General features: G+C 49.4%; 1 protein-coding gene across 2 annotated transcripts in view; it reads left to right on the top strand.

The window, feature by feature from the left end:
* The first annotated feature begins 7,000 nt into the window (after positions 1-7,000).
* ST6GAL1 (ST6 beta-galactoside alpha-2,6-sialyltransferase 1) overlaps positions 7,001-19,466 on the top strand; it is a 56,774-nt gene continuing 44,308 nt past the window's right edge. Inside the window, exon 1 of one of the 2 annotated variants that reach the window (XM_062582698.1) lies at positions 7,001-7,081. The gene's annotated coding sequence lies outside the window, so the exon portion shown is untranslated. Of the gene's footprint in view, positions 7,082-8,474; positions 8,498-19,466 lie in introns of those variants that run through there. The other variant, XM_062582697.1, reaches the window with a different exon arrangement.

Raw genomic sequence — 19,466 nt, 5'->3', positions numbered from 1 at the left:
AAATCAGTTCAGGATCTCAAGCTGTAAAAAGTGTTAAAGATGGAGGTACTCACATGATAATTAAACTATACTGAGGAGAAGCTAGGGGAAATTGTTAACTTTTAATGCAGAACAACACATGGTGAAAACATCCTGCTGCTTCCCTGTTAGGGACAGTGGAAGAGCCATACCCTTTCCAGCCCTGCGCTGTACGACATCATGTAGCCAGTTACCTCAAGAAAATTGTATGTTGTGTGAATTCAAACCACCTTCCTTGATCTAAAGGAAAGAAGGGATAGTAGAATAATGTGAAGTCCTGGTGCACTGTAGGTGTTTTTAGTATGTATCTACAACTGTACTGAGAAGTCTTTAACTGGGATGAGGCTGCTCACCAGTGGCTGAGGATCTAGCTCCTGAAGTAACTGTAAAAGTTAATGCTGTTAAATCTAATTATAGAGGTGACTAAGAGCTACAGGTGGTCTTTTCCAGCTCTAATCTGCTAAGAAATGCTTAGCTCAGGTTTCCTCCCGTGGAAGTGTGCCTGGCAGGCATGGGACTGGCACAGTGCTTTGGGCTGCAGCATACCAACCCAGAAAAGGGCAATCTGAACACTGATAGCCCTGCCTCTGCAGCAGGACAACTGCCTCTGCGGGGCTGACAGCACGGTGCTGGGCCTGCACGGTTAGCTGCAGGCTTTTTTTGGTCTATCATTTAAGAAAAGTCTTTATTAGAATTCCAGCAGGAATAATATTTCAAATTGAGCAGATTTCATGTTGGAATTCTGGAATTTCATTAGAACTTACGTTGTTTTCAATTTGCCTTTGCAGCATTTCATGGCAAGTCAGTAGCGATGCTGCAAAGCTCCCTAGGCTTGCTGTGAAGTCATATTATGACACAACGTAGGAGAAGTAGCTCTCTTATACTGTTTTGTCGTCATCAGTGACAGATGCTATAGGACTGGTTCAAGTGCCTGATCCTCTCTTTCATAGGTCTGACTCTCTGGGTGCCTTGTAACAAAATGGTTTAGTGCCCTCAGTCTAGTCACCAGAGACTGTTGCCATCCTATCACATGGGTTGACTCAGACAATCCCATACCAACTCACTTGGATTTTTTTTGAGATGTGGTTTGTGTCTCACAAAGAGAATAATATTAAAACTCAGCTGTAAAAGTAGTTTTCATCTCAGAATAGTTTTGTCTCAAATTAGAAAAAGGACCCACCAAAACTTGTGGTGTGCTTGGGACACTGAAGCAGTCTTGGCTTAACCCATGAGTTTCCTGCATGGGGAGGAGAGGTAAAGGGCTGGGGTGGGCAGTCACCAAAGAGGTAGAGGGCAGCAGCCGTGGAGGGGTGGTTGAGATACGAAATGGAGTCTGTGTGATATGTGGTGTGCATCTAACCACTGGTGGTCACAGCATGCACCACCTGGTGGGAGGTCCAGCCTGCTCCTCGGGCACCACACCTGTCCAGTCAGATAGGAACAGGTTAGAAAATCCACCCCAGATGTTAGCAGTTGTGGTTGGCCAGCTGCTCTCTCAGTTCTGAACAAAAACATGGTTTGAGCTGCTTTTAGCTACCAAAGCAGCTTTTCTTCCTATCCCAAGCTGTGGTTGGGTGATCACAGCAAAGATGGGGAGGCTTTGGTGTGCTACCACTTCAGAGCTGTGCAATGCGCCCTTCTGGGGAAGTGTCACCTCTCCCCAGTCCAGCCAAAAAGGAAAAAAAGAGAGAGAGGAAAAAGAGGGAAAGACACTCGTACACATACAAAGAAATCCCACGTCATTTTAGACCAGCGCATGGGAGCCCTCCTCAGCTGCTCCAGTACGGGTCAGGCAGGTGACTCCACCTGCCTTCAGCAAAGGTGGAAGTTTGGGGTGACGTTGCATGGAGGCAGGGGCAGCGGGCGCTGGGTGACAGCTCCCGCTGCAGCGGTTGCCTAACGCGGCGGTGGCCTGCTGGAGCAGAGGCCCGGGTGAGCAGGAGCCGGCATGGCCGGCGGACGGGAACTGCCTAAGCGAACCTATTTCTACACGGCCGCCCTGCTTCTCTGTCTGCGGGCCAGTGCTCCCTGAGCAAAGCCAGGGCCACGGAGACGGACACCGAGTGCGAGAGGTGCTTCTCGGGGGAGTGCGCCTGGCCCCACTCTGGTGCTCCTCTCTGGTGCTTGCCCCAGTGCAAGCGGTGGTGCTATCTTTATTTTTTGGCTATGGCTGCACAGAGAGGAAGGCTATTTGTCCAAGTTTGGATTGCTCTAATGAAAACTAAGTTTAGGAGCTCACTAGAGATGGGCTAGCTTAAAGCAAAGCCTGACTGGGGCATGCTGGCAGTCCCTTCTTGATGAGAAAGTTGCACCCTGGCACCTGCAGCAGGCAGCGAAGGGATGACTCCTGCAGATAGGAGGTCTTCTGAGGGTGGCCACCAGCCTTCAGTGTCCCAAAGGAATGAATAGTGACCATGCACCAGTCTGCAGCTACTGCAGGAGTCACCTGGAAAAATGAATTTGGGGGAAGTAAAACAGCACTGCAAGAAGGAACAGGGTGCTGTCCAGGATCCTGGGTTGGCAACCACTGCTCTTGTCCGAAGAAATTCTTCATGCTCGTCCTTGGCCTCTCCGACTCGTTGGCTGCTGTCCAGGGAAGGCTTCCTCCTCCTCCAGGACTGTCACGTGGCGGTGTAACGCAACCACGGAGTGCCTGACCAACTTGCTGCAAGTGTGTTTCAGACCACAGTGGCTTCTGTAGCAACAGCTAGGACCTCAACATCCCCTGTCTGAGGCTGTGTGATCTGCTGGATTCAAGCATTGTTTTCTAATGATCAAGCTTGGGTACAAAGGCTACTTTACCTTTTTTATTGTTAGCAAAATAAGGGGAAGGAGAAAAAAAATCATGTGTGGAGGGGGGTGACACTGGGTTACCTGTGCCTGCCCGTGCCCCCCCCCCCCCCCTCCCCCCCCGGTGCCTGGCTGCTGCCGAAGCGGGGAGGTGTTCCTCACCACGAGGAGCCAGCCCTTCTCTGGTCCACCCTCGTTTTCAGGAGGGAGCAGGGCCGGGCGACAACGTGGGTAACGAGTGCTGAGAGGAGGGGTGTGTGTGTGGGGGGGGGGGACATGTGGGACAGTTTGTTCGAGGCCTGTTTTGAGAGGGACCTGCTACACCCCGGTCGGTGAAAAGGTCGCGCTTCCAGCTTCTGCCTGGAACTGGCGCATGCTCCTTGCTTGGGGAAGCGATTTATGGGGACGCGGGTGGGGTGAGAAAACTGGCATCTGCATGGGTAGTATCTGGAGAGAGTGAGCGCTCTTTAATATATTCTGTCATCCTTCCCTGTGGTCTTGTGCGTTAGAGTCTTCTCCATTTGAACTGTGGAGGCCCGAGGTGAAGCTGGAAAGTCGCCGGGCCCCTGAGGAGGAGAAGTTTCCTCCCGGGTGCCATGGGCTGCTCTCTGCATCCCTGGATTACATCCCCGCTCAGGGCCTGGCCCTTCTGACAGACTGTAGGAAGATGCTACAAGGAAGTTCCCGGGTCACTGTACCAGCCTAGGGTCTCTGCTGGTGTAGAGAGGAGGTGGGGTAGGAAATTTGGCCTCTAGACTGATGGGCTAGCTCCTTCCCAGCAAGAATCCTGGCTTTAAGGGAAATTTTACCTTTTTTTCCATGTGTTGCAACTCAGTGACACAGAAATTTTCCAGCAAAAAAAATAGATCTGGCTGTCTTTAGCTCGGGCTGTGTGTGGACTTGCATTTGTAATGTTGCCTGCAACTGCGATCTGAGACAACTGAACCTTCCTAGCGGCTGCTGTGTGTATAGACTGCAGGGACTGTAAATCCTTCCTTGTTGTTGCTGTTGTTGCCTGGGGTCTGCCGTTTATCTACCAGTTAAATATGTCATATTTTTATTAAATGCCAACATTGTAATGCTGAGATAAATACAGTATGGGCATAATGAGTCATGGGCTCTGGTAGCCTCGCTCAGCCCCAGGAGACTCTGTCTGGAGCTGGTCAGAGCCTAACATGCTGTAGCCTAACTCTTGCTTTTCTTTGCTTTTGCCTGGAAAGCGCGCCCATGGGAATTCAGAAAAACAAGACTCATCCTGCCTGTGCAAGAATCCAGGATCCTGAACGGGAGGAAGAACATGAGCGGGAGTGTGAGTGAACCCACTGGCACTGCTGTCTGCTCTGCCCAGGGTGCCCCACTGGCAACGGGGGGGTGGTTGCTGCTGCTGGCCAAGAAAGTCTAACGAGAGTGTGGCCAAGCACTGGTTTTACAGAAGAAGACTTGCTCATTATAGGACATCCCAAGCTGGAGGTGAGTCAGTAACACCACCACCATCCTGTGAAAAGAACAAAATGAAATGGCCAATATGAGCAGAAATGTCTCATGTACAAATCGATGCAATCCTTTCCTTCTGCTTGGGCTAACTTAGGCCTCAGCCCTGAGGCCTGCGTCCAGTTTTGGGCACGGCGCATCGAGAAAGGTAAAGGCCAACTGGTGAGGAACCGGAGGCGGGCAGCGAGGCTGGTCACGGAAATGTGACCTCTGCGGACAGCTTGAAAGAATGGGTGTTGCTCAGTCTGGAGGAGGGACGGCTCCGGGACACTTGTGAAGTCTTTGTATATAGGGGTAGGAGAAAAATTACAGCAACAGAAATATTGACTAGACATTGGAACAAATTTTCCATCTGGAAGATAATTGAGCTGGGGGGGGGAGTTGATTGGAAAATCTCTATCACTTGGATGCTTTTTAAGAGCAGGTTGGATAAACCTCTGTCACCAATGTTGATTTGGGGCAGCATGGATTCTTGGGGTCTTCTGAAGCCTAGTTTGTTTTTGGCTAGTTTTACTGTGCTTTGGTTTGGGGCTGCAGGAGACAATTTCTGCTATTACACAGAGCAAAGATACCTTTGCGTGTCCTGAGCAGTGGGACTTCAGTGTAGCTAGTCTGCCTAGCATGTGTGGTTTCCTTTGGTTTCAAGGAAAGTCAGGTTAGGCAGCTAACAAGGATGTGGCTCTTTAAAATAAAGCTATTAAAGATTTAATCAACGAGTTAAGGAAGTCAAGATGTGAGAAATTTTCTTTTTCACTAAAAACCATTCAAAAGCAACTTTACATGCTTCTGAGTACAGGAGTTTTAGAAAGGTTCCTTTAAAAAAAGTCTATCAAAACTTTTATCTGTTATTCTTGAACTCTTAATATTAGCAGTCATGAAGTGTCAATATTAAGCATTTCTCTGAACGGCTGAGCGCTCGTCCATAGCGTTTCTAGCAACGCACCGGTAACCATGCCACACAAACTCCTCCCTACCAGCCGTAGCTAGCGGCTACATGAATGCAGCCGGGGGGCAAGGTTGTTCTAGCCACTAACCTACAGACCTATCTGCTTCTTACCCCCGAAGCCACGAAGGGGACTGGAAACTCTGAATCTGAAGCAGCTGGTGGGGAACCAGTAGCCCTGGATGTGCTGCTTCAGTCTGCAAATGGCTCTTGACACCGGGAGAGGTCCAGGTATAGCCTGATGCAGCTATACCTGGGATGCGGCTGGGACAGGGTGAGGGCATGCCGGGAGAAACGCCCTCGGTTACGATGAGCTCTGCACCTCTCTGGAGTGATGGATGGCGCGAAGTGCCCGTGACTCCCGGCGCCTGTGCTGTGAGAGCCTGCTCTCCCGCAGCGCGGGAAGACCCGGCGTGGACAACGGCACGAGTGACGCCTGCGATGCATGGGCGGCGCTGCCCGGAGGTAGGAGGCACAAGCGCGGAAGAGCCAGCGCAGCCCCGTGCATCCCTCTGCAGCTTGGATGCTCGCCCCGGCTGCCGCTGTGGTCTTGCCTGCCGGCTGCCCGGGGCGGGGAAGGCAGATGGCTGAGGCCGCCCCGGGGCGGCTCCCTGGCTCCAGGAAAGCAGCCTTTCTTGCCTCTGCAGTTTTGTAATAGCTGCTGAAGGTAGGGGAAGGCCTCCCTCCACATTGGGTGGTCCTTTGCAAGCAGGAGGCTTGAAAACTCAGTGCAGCAAGACAGGGAAGAACAGGGCACCAGAAAACAGCAGGGCCAAGGGACCGTGCTCCTGGGCAGGCCTGCGTGGAGCTATGTTCCTGTCCTCAAGCAGCGCAGCACATGGGTAACTGGAGATGAGGACCTGTAAGGGGGGGACTTCTCAGCTCAGCTGCCCACTTGGAAGCGAAGATGGAGAGAGAGCCACTCTTACTGAGCCTGAGCACCCACGGGCAGGGCTTGAGGTTTTTTGTCCAGACCCACGCATTGGTGACTTCCTCCTCCTCAGAGGACTGGGAAAATGCTCAGTGAAGGATCTCATCCTGGGATAAGACTTCTCTTAGCAAGCATCCACACCAATATGCCAGGTAGTGGTAAGTGCAGGCTGGCCAGCTGCCTGGCCCACTTCTGCCCCAAATTAAAAGAGCAGCACAAACTCATACTGGCTTCAGATTCAGCCTGTATGTAAGGTTTAACGTGCTCTTAAACACCTAGAAGTGCTCTAAACCATTTTGTGTCTATGCAGGGAAGTACCTGCCTCCCCGAAACCCGGGCTCTGGTGCTGGAGCTGCAAGAGCAGCGTGCTCAGCCAGGGCCCCGGGAGCACGTACTGTGTGGATGGACCTTGGGAACGCTTCCAGCGCTCAAGTGCCGTGTGCCATCACCGCCTGCCCTCGCAATAATCCCTGCTCCCCTCTTCCTCCAAGCAGGACATCAAGCTGCTCGCAAAGAGCGTCCTACCCTGCCTCTGCCCTTCTGCTTCCCCCTCTCTCTGCAGCCTGGGAGAGGTACCAGGAGTCAGCCAAATTGCTCGCAAAAGCTGCATCTCCCACCCCAGTTCTCCTCGGCATGCCTGGCTCGGAACGGCACCGGCTACAGCTGAAGTGCTTGCGGAGAGCACAGTTTAGCAATAACTGAACCTGTATTCTGCAATATCACTACCGGTTGTTGTTTTTCTTTTCCTCTTTTTCTGAGGGATCATTTCAAAATACTTTGTGTATTCTTACAGGTATTTTGTTTCCTCTGATTTCCAAAAGCCTTAGGAAAGGCTTCACTGCAGCGACCTGCAAAGCCGGAAGAGGAAGAGTGAGGTTCGCGTGCAGGAGGCTGTCGCCTGCTGTCAGGTGAGATTAATGCACAGCGAGATGTGCAATTTGCACACAAACTTGTGGGTCATGACCAGGTAAGGGCAGGAATACGTGGGCACGCCTCAAACGGTGTGCTTGCTCTTTCTGTTTGGCCCAGCAGTGGAGGCCGCAGCGGGGCCTATGCTGCGGTGGGCGCAAGGAGCTGTGCCTCATGCGGCACCCGCTTCCCCTTTCTCCGTGGGGCCAGTGGTGAAAGCCTGCCCACCACGGAGCTGGGGCAGGTACCGCCACTCGGGAGCTGTAAAGCACCCCTAAAGGTTGCAATATAGGTGTAACCATAAAAACTGTAACTCTTGTCTTCTCATTGGAAGAATAAGACAGGACTTCCTACGAGCCAAATTCTGCCTTCTCTTATGCCAGTAAAATGCAGCCGCCCAGGGAAGGGCAGTGATTTAAGTGGGCTCGTTGTTTCGGCTCACGTGGCAAGGAGCTCTCCTGTTCCAGGATTCAGGCTTTTATAACAACACTAGCCACCTTAGCGGCTTGCCTGGAGCATAATGAGTACCTGACTTGGCAAATTGTATTTATGCACACTGATACTTGCTTGTGCTTGTATCTTTGATGGAAAAACTGAAGAGTCTGAAAACAGTTTATGCCTGAACCTGGTTGAAGCCAGAAGGTGCTTGCGAGCCGTATTTTCCATGCTTTGGGCTGTAGGTATGTGCCGCTGTGTTGTGCCGCGGTGTGAGGTGTCCAGAGATGCTGCGGTGCACGCCGGAGCGGTCGGCAGAGTGGCTGCGGGCAGCGCGGCGAGCCAAACCGCTCTCCTGGAGACGGCAGGCGAATACCGTGCCAGGGAGACCTGCCCGGCTGTATTTTGCTTATGAAATATTGATAACGTCTGCTTTGCGTATTCAGAATTAGCCGACAGCGCTGCTGTAACTAGTCTCCGTATTTATAATGAGGATAAATCAGCTCGCTCCTTTGTTTCCAAAAGAAAGAAAGAAGAAACCACATAGCGAAAGGAGGCTGGGCAGGGAGAAGGCTTCGTGGACAGCCACGAAAGCGCTGCCACGGGGGAAGGGGAGACTCTCCCCCGGGGCAGGTACGATGCGAGAGACCCTCGTTCCCAGCCGGTCCTCCGCGCGCGTTCCCGTCCCGGCGGGGTTCGCGGAGCGGCGGCAGCGCTCCGCGCCGGCGGGGTGCCGCGAAGGGGCGCGCCGGCCGGGAGCGAGCAGCGAGCCCGCGCCGCCGCCGCCGCCGAGGAGGAGGAGGAGGAGGAGGAGGAGGGCGGCGGCGGCCGCCCGTGCCCGCCCTGCGCCCGCCCGCGGGGGGGGGGGTCCCCGCCGCCGCCGCGCCGCGCAGCGCCGCTTAAATGCCGCGGCGGCAACAAAGGCGGGCGGCGGCGGCGAGCAGCGGAGCGGCGCGGAGCGGAGCGGCCCCGGCCCGCAGGTGCGGCGGGGGCGGCGCGGGGGGCTCCGCGGGGCTCCGGCCCGGCCGTGGCACCGTGGGAAGCGGGGGGTTTGGCGGGGGGTGGGAGGCGAGCTCGGCGGAGCTGCCTGACACTGAGCCCCTCACCGGGCGAGGTGGCCGCTTGGTGCAGCAGCGCAGTCTCCGGCTGGAAATAACGTTACGCTTTTCTTTTCTTCTTCTTCTTCTTCTTTTTTTTTTTTTTTTTTTGTTATTTTCATTTTGTTACCCTTACGAGTACAAAAGGGAAGATGTTAAACTTCTAGACAGACTTGCAATTGCCTGTACCTGCAGCTGCCCGGGCTGTGCCTGCTGTGCAGCTCGGACGCCTTGGTCCTTCGTGACAACATCCTCCTTCCCCATCGCCCTTAGCCCAGCTCGGGAGTGGGGCGCAGGGGCCCCTGTGGGCTCTGGGCCTCGCAGCTCCCGGCACACTGGAAACGAAACGTGTATCCCCTGCTTCCCGTTCCTCCCCCTGCTCGTATTTGTCCCTGTTCTCAGCTGCACTGCTTGCTCAGTTGACCTTTGCCAGCGTGGATCGGTGTGTGCAGATCTCCGAGCTGTAGCGAGGGATGCACTGGAAGCCTTTGTAGAAAGGGCCAGGCTCGTTCTTAAGAATTAAAAGCAAGTCAGAGACTACGGAGGAGGAAAAATATCTGTTTCACTGCTTAACTTTCCTTGTTGTCGTTCACTGCTGCTTTCCTTTGAGGGCCAAATCGCGTGTGTTGTATTTATTACAAGGCTGTCTGTGAGTGGGCACAGTAGAGTAGAAGCTGGGGAAATAACGGAAGGGAATCTGCTGCTTCTTTAGATGAAGTGTTCCTGATGTTGTTTTCATAAATATTTACTGTGACTTGATCTAATCACTGATAATATCAAAACCAAAATATCTGAGCAGGAGAAAGTGTTATCAAAGGGCAGCTGAATGTAACAGGAGATTTTCTTTGCTTGGCTCTGAGGGGATAAAAATCAGAACTGCATGTTTTAAGTTACGCTCCTGTCTCCCGTGCTACGTTGTGAGGCTCGGTTTGTTCCTAGCGGCGTGCTCGCTGCAGTGCGCTTGCCTAAAAGGTCAATAAATAACCTAACTGGGTTTTAAAACCCCATTCACAGAAAGGATTGTGAAATAACTTTCCCAGGCTGAGCTGAACTGAGGTAACTTCAACATTTGGGAGCGCTCTGTGGAATGGCTGCACCATGCTCCGGAGAAGGGCAGGGAGATGGGGATGAATCTCCAGCTGTGGGGGGTTAAGCCCATTACAGAGAAGGAAATAGAGAGATACTGCTTGTTTTCTGACCTTGTGCTTAGCTGCACAATCTGATTTTTGTAGCTAGTCCTGTATCTTAAAAGGTCGTCCTCATCTGCTGGAGTCCAGGATAAGATATGATCGTGAGCGCTTCCCCCTAGCACTTCACGATCACCCCCTTTGCCTGAGCTGCAGTATCAGTGAAGGCTGAAGTGAAGTCCTGAGTAACTGTGGAGGTTGTGTAGACATGAGTGATGCCTAGAAGGCCTCTGGGACAGGAGCCAAGAGAGTCTAATGAGGAAAAGTAGGCAAACTTTTTTTCCTGTTAGTTTTAGCTTTTCCTTTTGGAGGGTGCAGGCTGAGAGGGCTGGCGTCAGCTGGCCTGGGGACCTCAGCAGGCTCTGAGGGCACCAGACTTTCCCTGAGACTCATCTATTCTGGACAGCAGATCTCCTCACCTCAGCAAGAGCTGCTGCTGGGGGATGATGCAGGTGCTGACTCTAGTCGAATCATCTGTTTTCTTCTGGTTTAGCTAATAAATCTGCGTGCCACTGCTGGAGGCGATCGCGCTGCAGAGACGAGGAGCTCGGTTATCCCACCGAGGTGCGTGCGCTGGGATGAGCTCCAGCACGGCGGTCTGCGGGTATGGCCCAGGACACGCTCGGGGACCGCAGCGCCTTTGCTGACGGCTCAGGCTAAATCTGTCTGCTCTGGCTTCTTGCGACCATCGTTACAGACTGTTCCTTTAGGTTGGTAAAATACTCCTCAGGTTGCTACAGGGAGAGCTGTGCTCTGGGCTGCGTTCGTGAGGAACGGTGGCTATTCGGTGCAGGCTTTCTGCGTTTGTGCTGCTGTCTTTTGCCTGTGTGTTCATCTCTGTGACAAAAGCTGTAGTGGAGCTGAAGGCTCCTCTTGCCAGGGAGGCTGGCACCCCGTCTAGCAAGCTGCCACGTGTCAGCTGTGCTGCGGTCCTCGACTGTGTGTGTATCTGTTTCCGGCTGATAGCAAATACAAGGTCAATTTTCTTAGTTTAAATGGCCATAAAAGAAGATCTTCTCTCCTCTATGTTATTCCTGTGCAAGCAATATTTGTTTATGAGGCTTAGCTAACAAGACTGCAAGTTTGGTAACTACTGTTTGGAAATACTCTGTAACTTGGTTAAAACCCAGTTGCGAAAACAAAGACATACAGTCATTGACTTGGACCTAATTTGTGGAGTCAAATTAGGCAAGTACTTGAATCTTGGTGTGTAGCAGTTACCCACAGAATTCAGTGTTGCGGGAGCTGGAAATGCACGGGAGGAAATTGGAGTTCCCAGTACGACACGGCAAACTGGATGCAGCCAGTAATGCTTCATCTCCGTGGCGATCTCTTTGAGGCCGTGGCTCCGGAGGTACTTGACTGCAGAGGCAGGATTACTGTATGTTCGAAGGCTTGTTTCCCTGCCTGTCTTCGGGAGCGGCTGGATGGCCCGCTGAAGCGCAGACCTTTGCTAAAGGCAGCACGTGCGTGACACCACCCGTGCAGGTGACTTAACCTTAGATAACTGTGAAGCACAACTCTCTTCCTGCTTTAGTTTTGCTCCTGGCGGGAGGAAACACCGAGTAAGTGTGGGTCAAAATCCCCATCGGGTTCTCCTGCCCTTTGCTCCCAGGCTGGCGGAGCTGGCTGGCCCTGAGGAGAGGTCTGAGCTGAAGTTTTCCCACCTTCCTCTGCTTCTCCCGACCCGTTTGATCTGCTGCCTTGGCAGCTTCCGAAGGGATGGAAATACTGCAGTATGGTCAGAGGCTTTCACAGGAAAGTCTAAAGTGTGGGCTAGTGTGGTGCTAGGTAAAAATATCTTTTTCCTATTCTCAGCTCAGCATTTATAAGGATCATGAGAAAAGATCTGGCAAAATCATTTTGATGATGTCTTGCAAAACGCACAGACCTTTCCTGCGGGCCTCGGATTTGCCGGGGTAACGTAAATCCGAATTCTGCAAAGGATTAGCCGTCACAGAGCATTGTGACTCAATTTGATGCTTGGTCTTAAACGCGGCCTTTCGTAGATTGCTGACCTACTTTCACGGCGACTGCTTCGGTGTGCCCAGGCTTCGTTTCCGAAGCTGAGGTATACGTCCTGCCGGGCTCCCGGAGAGCTCTTTGCGTTTTGGAGAAGGTTTCCTTTGAGAATTGCATACAGATTCACTAAATGATTGTTACGGATGTGCTTGAAGCTTGTGCCGCTTGACTGGCAACTTGTCTATTAAGTGCTGGTTTAAGCGATTCCTTTGAATGTTCTTTTAGTTGGAAATGGGCTGATTATAATGATCACAAAACCAGAACATGAAAGAAGACGCTTTCGGTATAAAGTGCTCCTAGAAGTTTAGGCCAACAGGAATCATTGCGGTCAGATGTCCTAATTACTCAGGTGATTAAAGCCTTGGAATACTTTGTGTTTAGGCCATTTGCTGATAGGTAGAAATAAGATTTCTTGCCTTTCTAATAGGTGCGCTGCAGTTCAGCCTGCAGTGAAATGTGAACCCAAAGCTTCCTTCATGAAGTCCAGCGCAGTGGCACACAGATTGTACTGACACAAACGTAGGCCTGATTAAGTTTGAAACATTTAGACTATGCTTTGTTCACTTCATCTTTGGTTGCCCAGAGAGGTTGTGGAGTCTCCTTCTCTGGAGATAGTCAAGGCCCGCCTGGATGCAACCCTGTCTACCATGCTCTAGGTGACCCTGCTGAGCAGGGAGGTTGGACTAGGTGATCTCCAGAGGTCCCTTCCAACCTTACTGATTCTATGACTCTATGATTTGGTAATATTTTTGTTTGCTAGATTATTTGGCCTCTGCCACATCTTCCCTCTGTAGTGCTGGATTACTATCTTCCTCTGGTATAGGTGCAAGGACACGTGGGCATGACCTGGTTGTGCGTTGACTTAGGCTGGAAATTAGAAGATTTTGCTGTCAGAGTGCTGACATTTCAGGTCAACCTTTCAGTAGGAGTAGCTGTAAAAAGCAGCAAAACTGCTTTGGAGATGGACTGTTACTGATATGTGGAGGGTTTTATACAATGTACTAACCTGTAGGAAAATAGCCTTTGGGAATGAGGAGGTCCTTGCCAGCATTATGTTTCTGTGGCTGAAAGCCTTTGTAGTTGTCATGCTAACACACGTTTAAGAACTCAATTCTTTTTTGAAGCTCTTCTATGAACTAGCGTACCTTGTAGGACCAGCTTATCGCTTTGGAAACTGTCTCTCAAAGCAGTGCCTCAAAAGCTTCCCTTTCTCCTCTGCTCCCAACACATATGCTAAGAGCAGCTCCACAGGGGAGAATTTCACTGTCACCTGCCACCCAGGTGACCAGAACGTGGCCAGCAGGGAAGAGAAGGATGACAGAAATGTGCTGTCAGGAAGAGCCTTGGTCTTCAGGGACCAGGATGTAGTCACGGTAAACTGCGCCATTACCTTGCGGCACTTAGCAGATACTGAAAAATGACCTGTCTGGTAAAGACAGCGGGAGCAAAAGGCTGATCACAGGTTATGGATAATTCCACTGAAGTCTAAGCAGGATTGCAAGGTTCCCATCTGATTGATGGGCACAGCCTAATTACTGAGTTGTTTTTGTTCGTTAGCTCAGCTGTCTGCTGCTGAGGGTGCAGAGCAGTCTGTTCCTTGCTAAATTTGAAGGTCCTGGATCCTCTCCGGGGGCTTGGTCCTCATCTCCTAACGATGAGAGCTATGATAAGGTGAATGGGAGCATGTGCATCTCTGCCATTTTGGCAGTTTACTTCTCCAAAGGGTGATTTTTTTGTTTATTAACTTTCCTATCTACTGAACTTGACCTTGTAGTGCGTGAAATGTTTCTGCTATTCTGTTGCTTTTCTATTTCCATTAATAACTCTGAGACAACCTGTTCAGAGTTTTCTCATGCACCAACCAAATGAAACTGGGAGAATTTCTCTTAGTGACAGCAAAAGTCCACACAGTTCTGGTTAGCTTTCCTTCTGCGCAGCTGGGGAAGGCAATGAATAGTAAGAAATACAGCAGCTGTTGGCATACCTTTCTAAGACGACTTTTGGGGCATTGATCTGTGTTCAGCTTCATGAGAAAACAGAACTCTCTGCAATTTACACTTGGATGGGGAACTGGCAGTGGTGGCTTCCTCGCTAAGTAAGGGGAAGCAAGCATAAGCAAGTCTCTGGGTATTAAATCTAATCTGCTCCTAAAAGTTATCAGGAGCTCATTTCTAGAAGAAGTGCCAGTGCTGTGTGGTGGAGCGCCTTAATGTAACCCAGCGAGCCCGTCTTTAGCTTTTTGTCTCTGTAGGCTCTGAGTGGTGCTTTTGCATAGCTCAGGTTTGCAGGTACCTCAGCAGTGTTTGGAAGCTGCCTGCTGAGCTTTTGCCCTGTGTTCTTGGCTTTAGGTGTCTCTGAAGTTGCAGCTTTGCTAGCAAGTTATCAGATGCTGAGCTTAATCATTTGCTCATGATTTATCCCTCAGAAGTTAAAGTAACCTCTGAAGAAAAAAAAAAAGAAAACCAAAAAAAAAAAAAAAAAAAAAAACAAAGGTTGCACAGAAAGCTGCAAGATAACATCTTGATTACGCTTGTTTCCTCATACCTTAAAGGCCCATTGGGGAGATCTTTATTTAAAATAGAAACAGATTGCACAGGATATGCCCCCCTTTTACCAACAGGAGATTGAGGGGGAGGGAGGCCTCTAGCTCTTCGCTTTTGCTCTTATTGTCCCAGGAGCCTTTGCCTGGGAATGGTACCTCCCTAACTGCAGAAGAGGAGAGCTGTACCGTGCTAAACTTCCTGTGCACCCTTGATGTGTGCTACATCTGGGAACCATTGGCTGCCGAAAACTGAACCCGGCTGCCTTGGTTCTGCTTGCTAATATCCACCTCTGCACTACTGCAACAGACTAAGAAGGTGATGCTTCCCCTCTACTCACACCTTAAATTCTCATTCAGGGTCTCATAAATTCCTGCAAGTAACTTGATTTATGTCTGTAAAAAGCTGTCCTTTGGATCACAGTTACAGCATAGGGCTGTCGGTCCTGGACAGGACTGTGGTTGGCGTTTTGCTGTTGAGCAAGGTTGAAACACGTGATGGGAGGACGAGGCTGTAGTATGCACCTTTCAGTCTGCCTGTGGTACCCAGACCTCCCGCAGGAAGGCCTGGCTCGTGCGAGCGGTGGAATGGGCTCGGGCTGTCCGCAGAGCGCTCTGAGCTGCGTTTAGGGCTGTGCCTTTCGGTGCTTTACTGTAAGCATTGAGAGGCTGGACCTGAGCGTGGGCTCAGCGCTGTGGTTGGCGGTGGGACTATACATCTCCTAGCAGAATTGCCATCTGCTCGGGTGCTCGGGCAAGCATTTGAATCTGTCTTGGAGGAGGCCTGATTCCCAGATGAGCGATTATTAACCTTGGTGGTCTTTGGAAGGGGCCCAAGGCGCTTGCACCAGCCCCAGGGCAGAGCCAGCACGGGCACGTTGCAGGCTGATGCTGTTCCTGAGCTTCGTGGTCCATTTTCCTGCAGCACCTGGAAATGTTTTGAAACCTTACTCAAATTCATGGTGCGCCTTCCAATTGCGTGTTGACAGCTAATACAGACTGCTTGTGGGAGAGAGACTGAGCATGATCCAGAGACAGTGGCAGCATCCCTAGTCCTCTGCTGTGTAATTTGGTAGAAGGGGTCACCAGCTGAGCAGGAGCAAGTGAGGATATTGGTATTCTGCTGGGCTTGACCCTCACCTGAGGCAGCAGAGATCAGCCAAACTCTCTTCCTCCTGGGCTGCACAAAGTCTCTGGGCTGAAGTACCGAGCTGGAGACTGGCCTGCCAATCTGTACAAGTATAAAATGTGACAGAAAATTTGAAGTTAAATTAAAACTTTGATATGCAGTATGGCTTGTCTTTTGTGCCGTTATAATACAGCTTTCACCGACTGGAAAATCAGAGGGGTTTGTGCGCTCACCGGATTTTCCCACATCCCACATGTACCAACACTATTTGCGGTTTACCAGCAAAACGTGTTGCCAATATAACAATGGGATGGAACAACAATAAAAAATTGTCACGGCAGCCTTGCAGCAATTATAACTGTTCCACTAAAGTGGATCTCCTGGGGACCAAGAGATCTGTGGCCGTTGTTTTCCCCTTGCAGATCACTAATCTTGAGGAAATGCTTTTACCTTGGAATAGCACAATACCAGAACAACAACAGTTTCTCTATTTTTTCCAGATTTGTTTGAGACATGACCCTCAGGAAAGGCTACGAAATGGAGGATAATGTAGAAATCCACATGCCTTCTAAATAGTAATTAGGCACAAAGCATCTTAAACCAATTAATTTGCAAAGAATAGGTGCAAATTGCAAGGCTTCCAAGGGCTTCTAGATCTTCGACATGGTCAAAGTGTATTTGAAAATGTACTGTGATAGATCAGAGAAGAGATGTTCTTGTTATCTGAGTTGCCTTGTCTATTAAGAATATTTGAGGATTTGGGTTAGAACTTCTAATGTTGGACCACGTTTTCAGAGAGGACAAATAATTGCTGTGCTCACCGGGTTATTTCTGAATGTGTGCCGTTGGTGTGGCACACTGCATCGACGTTTCAAAGCTGCTCCTTGTGTTACCGAAGTGAAGACGTTCCTCTGTTAGCTAAATTGGGATGTTAGGATTTCATCCTTTTTGAGGTATTTGGCTTGTGTTCTAATTACAAAAGAAAAGCTTAGTTCTGCATAACTTAAAGATATTACTGCAGTCCAGGGGTGGATAATCACTGTTCTTGATTCTCCTTATGACCTGACACTAATCCTGTAACCCTTTGGGTTTGCGAGGGATCTCATGGCAGTTAGAGACGTGGATGTACAAAAGTGTAGTTTTTTGGATAAAACTGTATTTTATGTTATTTATATTTCAATATAAATATTAACCCAGCTTTTATTTCCCTATAAGAGATTCAGTATAAAGAATTGTGGGGGAGCTGGGCGTGTCATAACTGAGATCCATCAGCAGAGATGTAAACTTTGTGCTCTGGCTTCTCTGTACAGATTTTTCACGGGCAAGTTTGACTGAAATACTACTTATGCTTTATGAGAGCCTGGAAGGTGTTTGATGGGTCTTGCTTTCTTCCAGGACAGATATTGTGTCTGTGAATTTAAAGTTCATTTCCTGTTAATAGTTGTTCTTGCAGTCTTGAAATTCACTTTCTACAAATGTTTGTGCCAGTAAGAGTGGAGCTTTCCTGGGGAGACCGTGAAAGAGTAACCAGTTCTGCTTTAACAAATTCCTTCCAAAACTTGATGGAATTTATAGCATCTGTGTAACTCTGCTTACTAAGCTGCCTTATGCCTTTCTGAGTAAAACACTTTCTGGAAAGGAATTGCCAGTATGTTTTATAAGTTACTTTTAACTTATGCTACTGGGACAGGTATGGCCCCCAAGAAAATTCCTCCTTCAAGACGGAATCCAGAGAAAAAGGAAAAGTTGAGAAAATCATATGAAGGCAAAGGAAAACATTTGTCATTTTATGTATTTGATTTTTTTTCCCAGGATTTTATTACCCAGTGCTTGATGATATTATACTCCCATTGTTTTACAGGGACCTTTCCCGGCCTCAAAGAAGGAGTTTTGCTGGTATGCTTAGGCACCAGTTGAAGATCTTAATAAAAAATACTGACGGCCTGTTGGTATCATCAAGGAGATGTTTGTGAATGTGTGAGGATTGTGTGAAGGAGGGAACTGAGAAGTAGATTTGTGATTAACTAGTGCAAATGTAATGAAAGTAGGCAAAGTGGCTCCAGATTTAGTGCAGCAAAGGAAGAAAAATGATTTTTCCTTTTTCTTGCTCCCAGCCTGTTGGCACCTTTTAGGGTTAAACGTGGCCAGTTGTGTTGCAGCACTGCTTCACTGAAATAAAGAAGCAAAAAGGGAAAGATGACCCAGTGAAGACACTGGAGCAAAGAAGGAGGATGTGCATGTTAAGGAGGGCTTTGTGCTAACTTACAGAAAATCACTGATCTGGAGAAATCTTTTGGACTAGAGAATAAAGAAAGAAGTGTGAAGAAGACTGAGGACAAAATAGTCAAGGCAGCAGGTGCTTGAAGGCATCAGAAATGAAAAGCAGAATAGGCTGAAAACTATGGAGGCATGTGGGCTTCAAAGGAGAACTTCTTTAGGATTTTGGAGATGTGACATGGCTTTGGATGTGGGGTGGGGAGTGAGAGCTGTTTTGGGTAAGAGAAACTGCATAATCTGAGTGTAGTGAGGGAGGAGAAGACAAGGTATGTACCAGAAAGACACCAAAGTGATGGTGGAGAGAAGGAAAGGAACATATAACAAAGATGGTATCAGACAGTGTTCTTCATGGACTTGTTCTGTGGAGAAAGGCCCAAACGTGGAAAGAAGTACGATGGAGAATGGAGCTGTTTTCAGGAATAAGAGAAACAAGGGTATTTAGTGTAGGAAGGAATGGCAAAGTGGATTTAAGATTGAAAATGACTGCCCAGGATCAAGGAGATAAACAAACAGAGAAGGGATTCAGCTTGAAGAAATCTGGAGCAGAGGTGAAGCAAATAGTTCCAAAGATGTGTTTTGGTGTCAGGGAGAAAGGGGAATTCCAGGAGACAAGGAGAGGATTGATGGAGAGAAATGTTATTTACGCCTGTGACTTGTAAGGCTGGGTTTGAGATGTGGGAGTGGCAACCCAGAAAAGAAGAAAGGGCAATATCAGGAGAACACTTCAACTCAACAACAAATTGCACGATGAGTTAGACTTTCTGTTTATGATACGAGTTGGTGACCCTGAGATGGCTGGAACTTTCTGGCTCTTCAAACTCAATTTAATGTGTGTTTAAAGACTAACTCTGTGAAACACATGAACACAGGTGAATGGTTCACCTGTGGATTGAAAAGCCTGAAAATGTAGCTGGCACTTGGCTTTGAGTAATGGCCCAATGTGCTCTATTTATGGGCCTTTGCGGTGTTGACTGTGCTGAGGCTCTCTACAAGACTGGGCTTTGTAACAAGGGGTCTGAAAAGTGGAATGAATCCCAGGGGGAAGGGAGATGAGAGAGACACAAGGCAGGAAGCTCTCTATAAGTTTATCGGCTAATTTTCATAGGAGTTGCTACATGTTCTCTTTTACTTAGTTCTTCTACAATCTAGTGTGGGTGTGGCCTGGGAATATTTTAGGTATTTTGGATGGGGCTCAAGAGCTTCACATGTGTTTAGGAGCACCTTTTTAAATACAGAGTTAGAACTACTCCAATACTGCACTTGAGTTAAAAACGAAGTTCATTGAGGACTGAGTCTCCTCATTTCCATCATAGCTGTCTTTGCTTACTCAGTTTTGGATGCTGCTTTTCTTTCCAGTTTTGCTCTGAGTTAGTGCGAGTGATGTGAAGGTCTTGTGACTCTGTTCTTGCTGTGAGTGCGATCCCTGGCGACCAGGGAGAAATCCCAAGAACAGGTTATCATGACCATCTCCGGCAGGTTTGTAGTTCAAAATCCGCACGTCAGTCCCTGCGTCCTGAGGACCATGGCACGCGTGGTCATTCCTGCGCGCAGCATCTCCAGCCAGCTGGCGCTCAGAGGGTTCGGCGCAGCCGTGATTACTTTCAGAGCGCCTAGCTCACTGTCTCGACCCAAAACTCAGCTGCCTGAATTTCAGTAACTATAGGCTGATGGTGTTGGTGGGGATTTCACCGCTATCCT

This window comes from Rhea pennata, chromosome 9 (genome assembly GCF_028389875.1).
Source record: "Rhea pennata isolate bPtePen1 chromosome 9, bPtePen1.pri, whole genome shotgun sequence".
Classification (NCBI taxonomy): Eukaryota; Metazoa; Chordata; class Aves; order Rheiformes; family Rheidae; genus Rhea; species Rhea pennata.
Note: the sequence above shows the minus strand (reverse complement) of the source record. Positions and strands in the feature narration are given on the sequence as shown.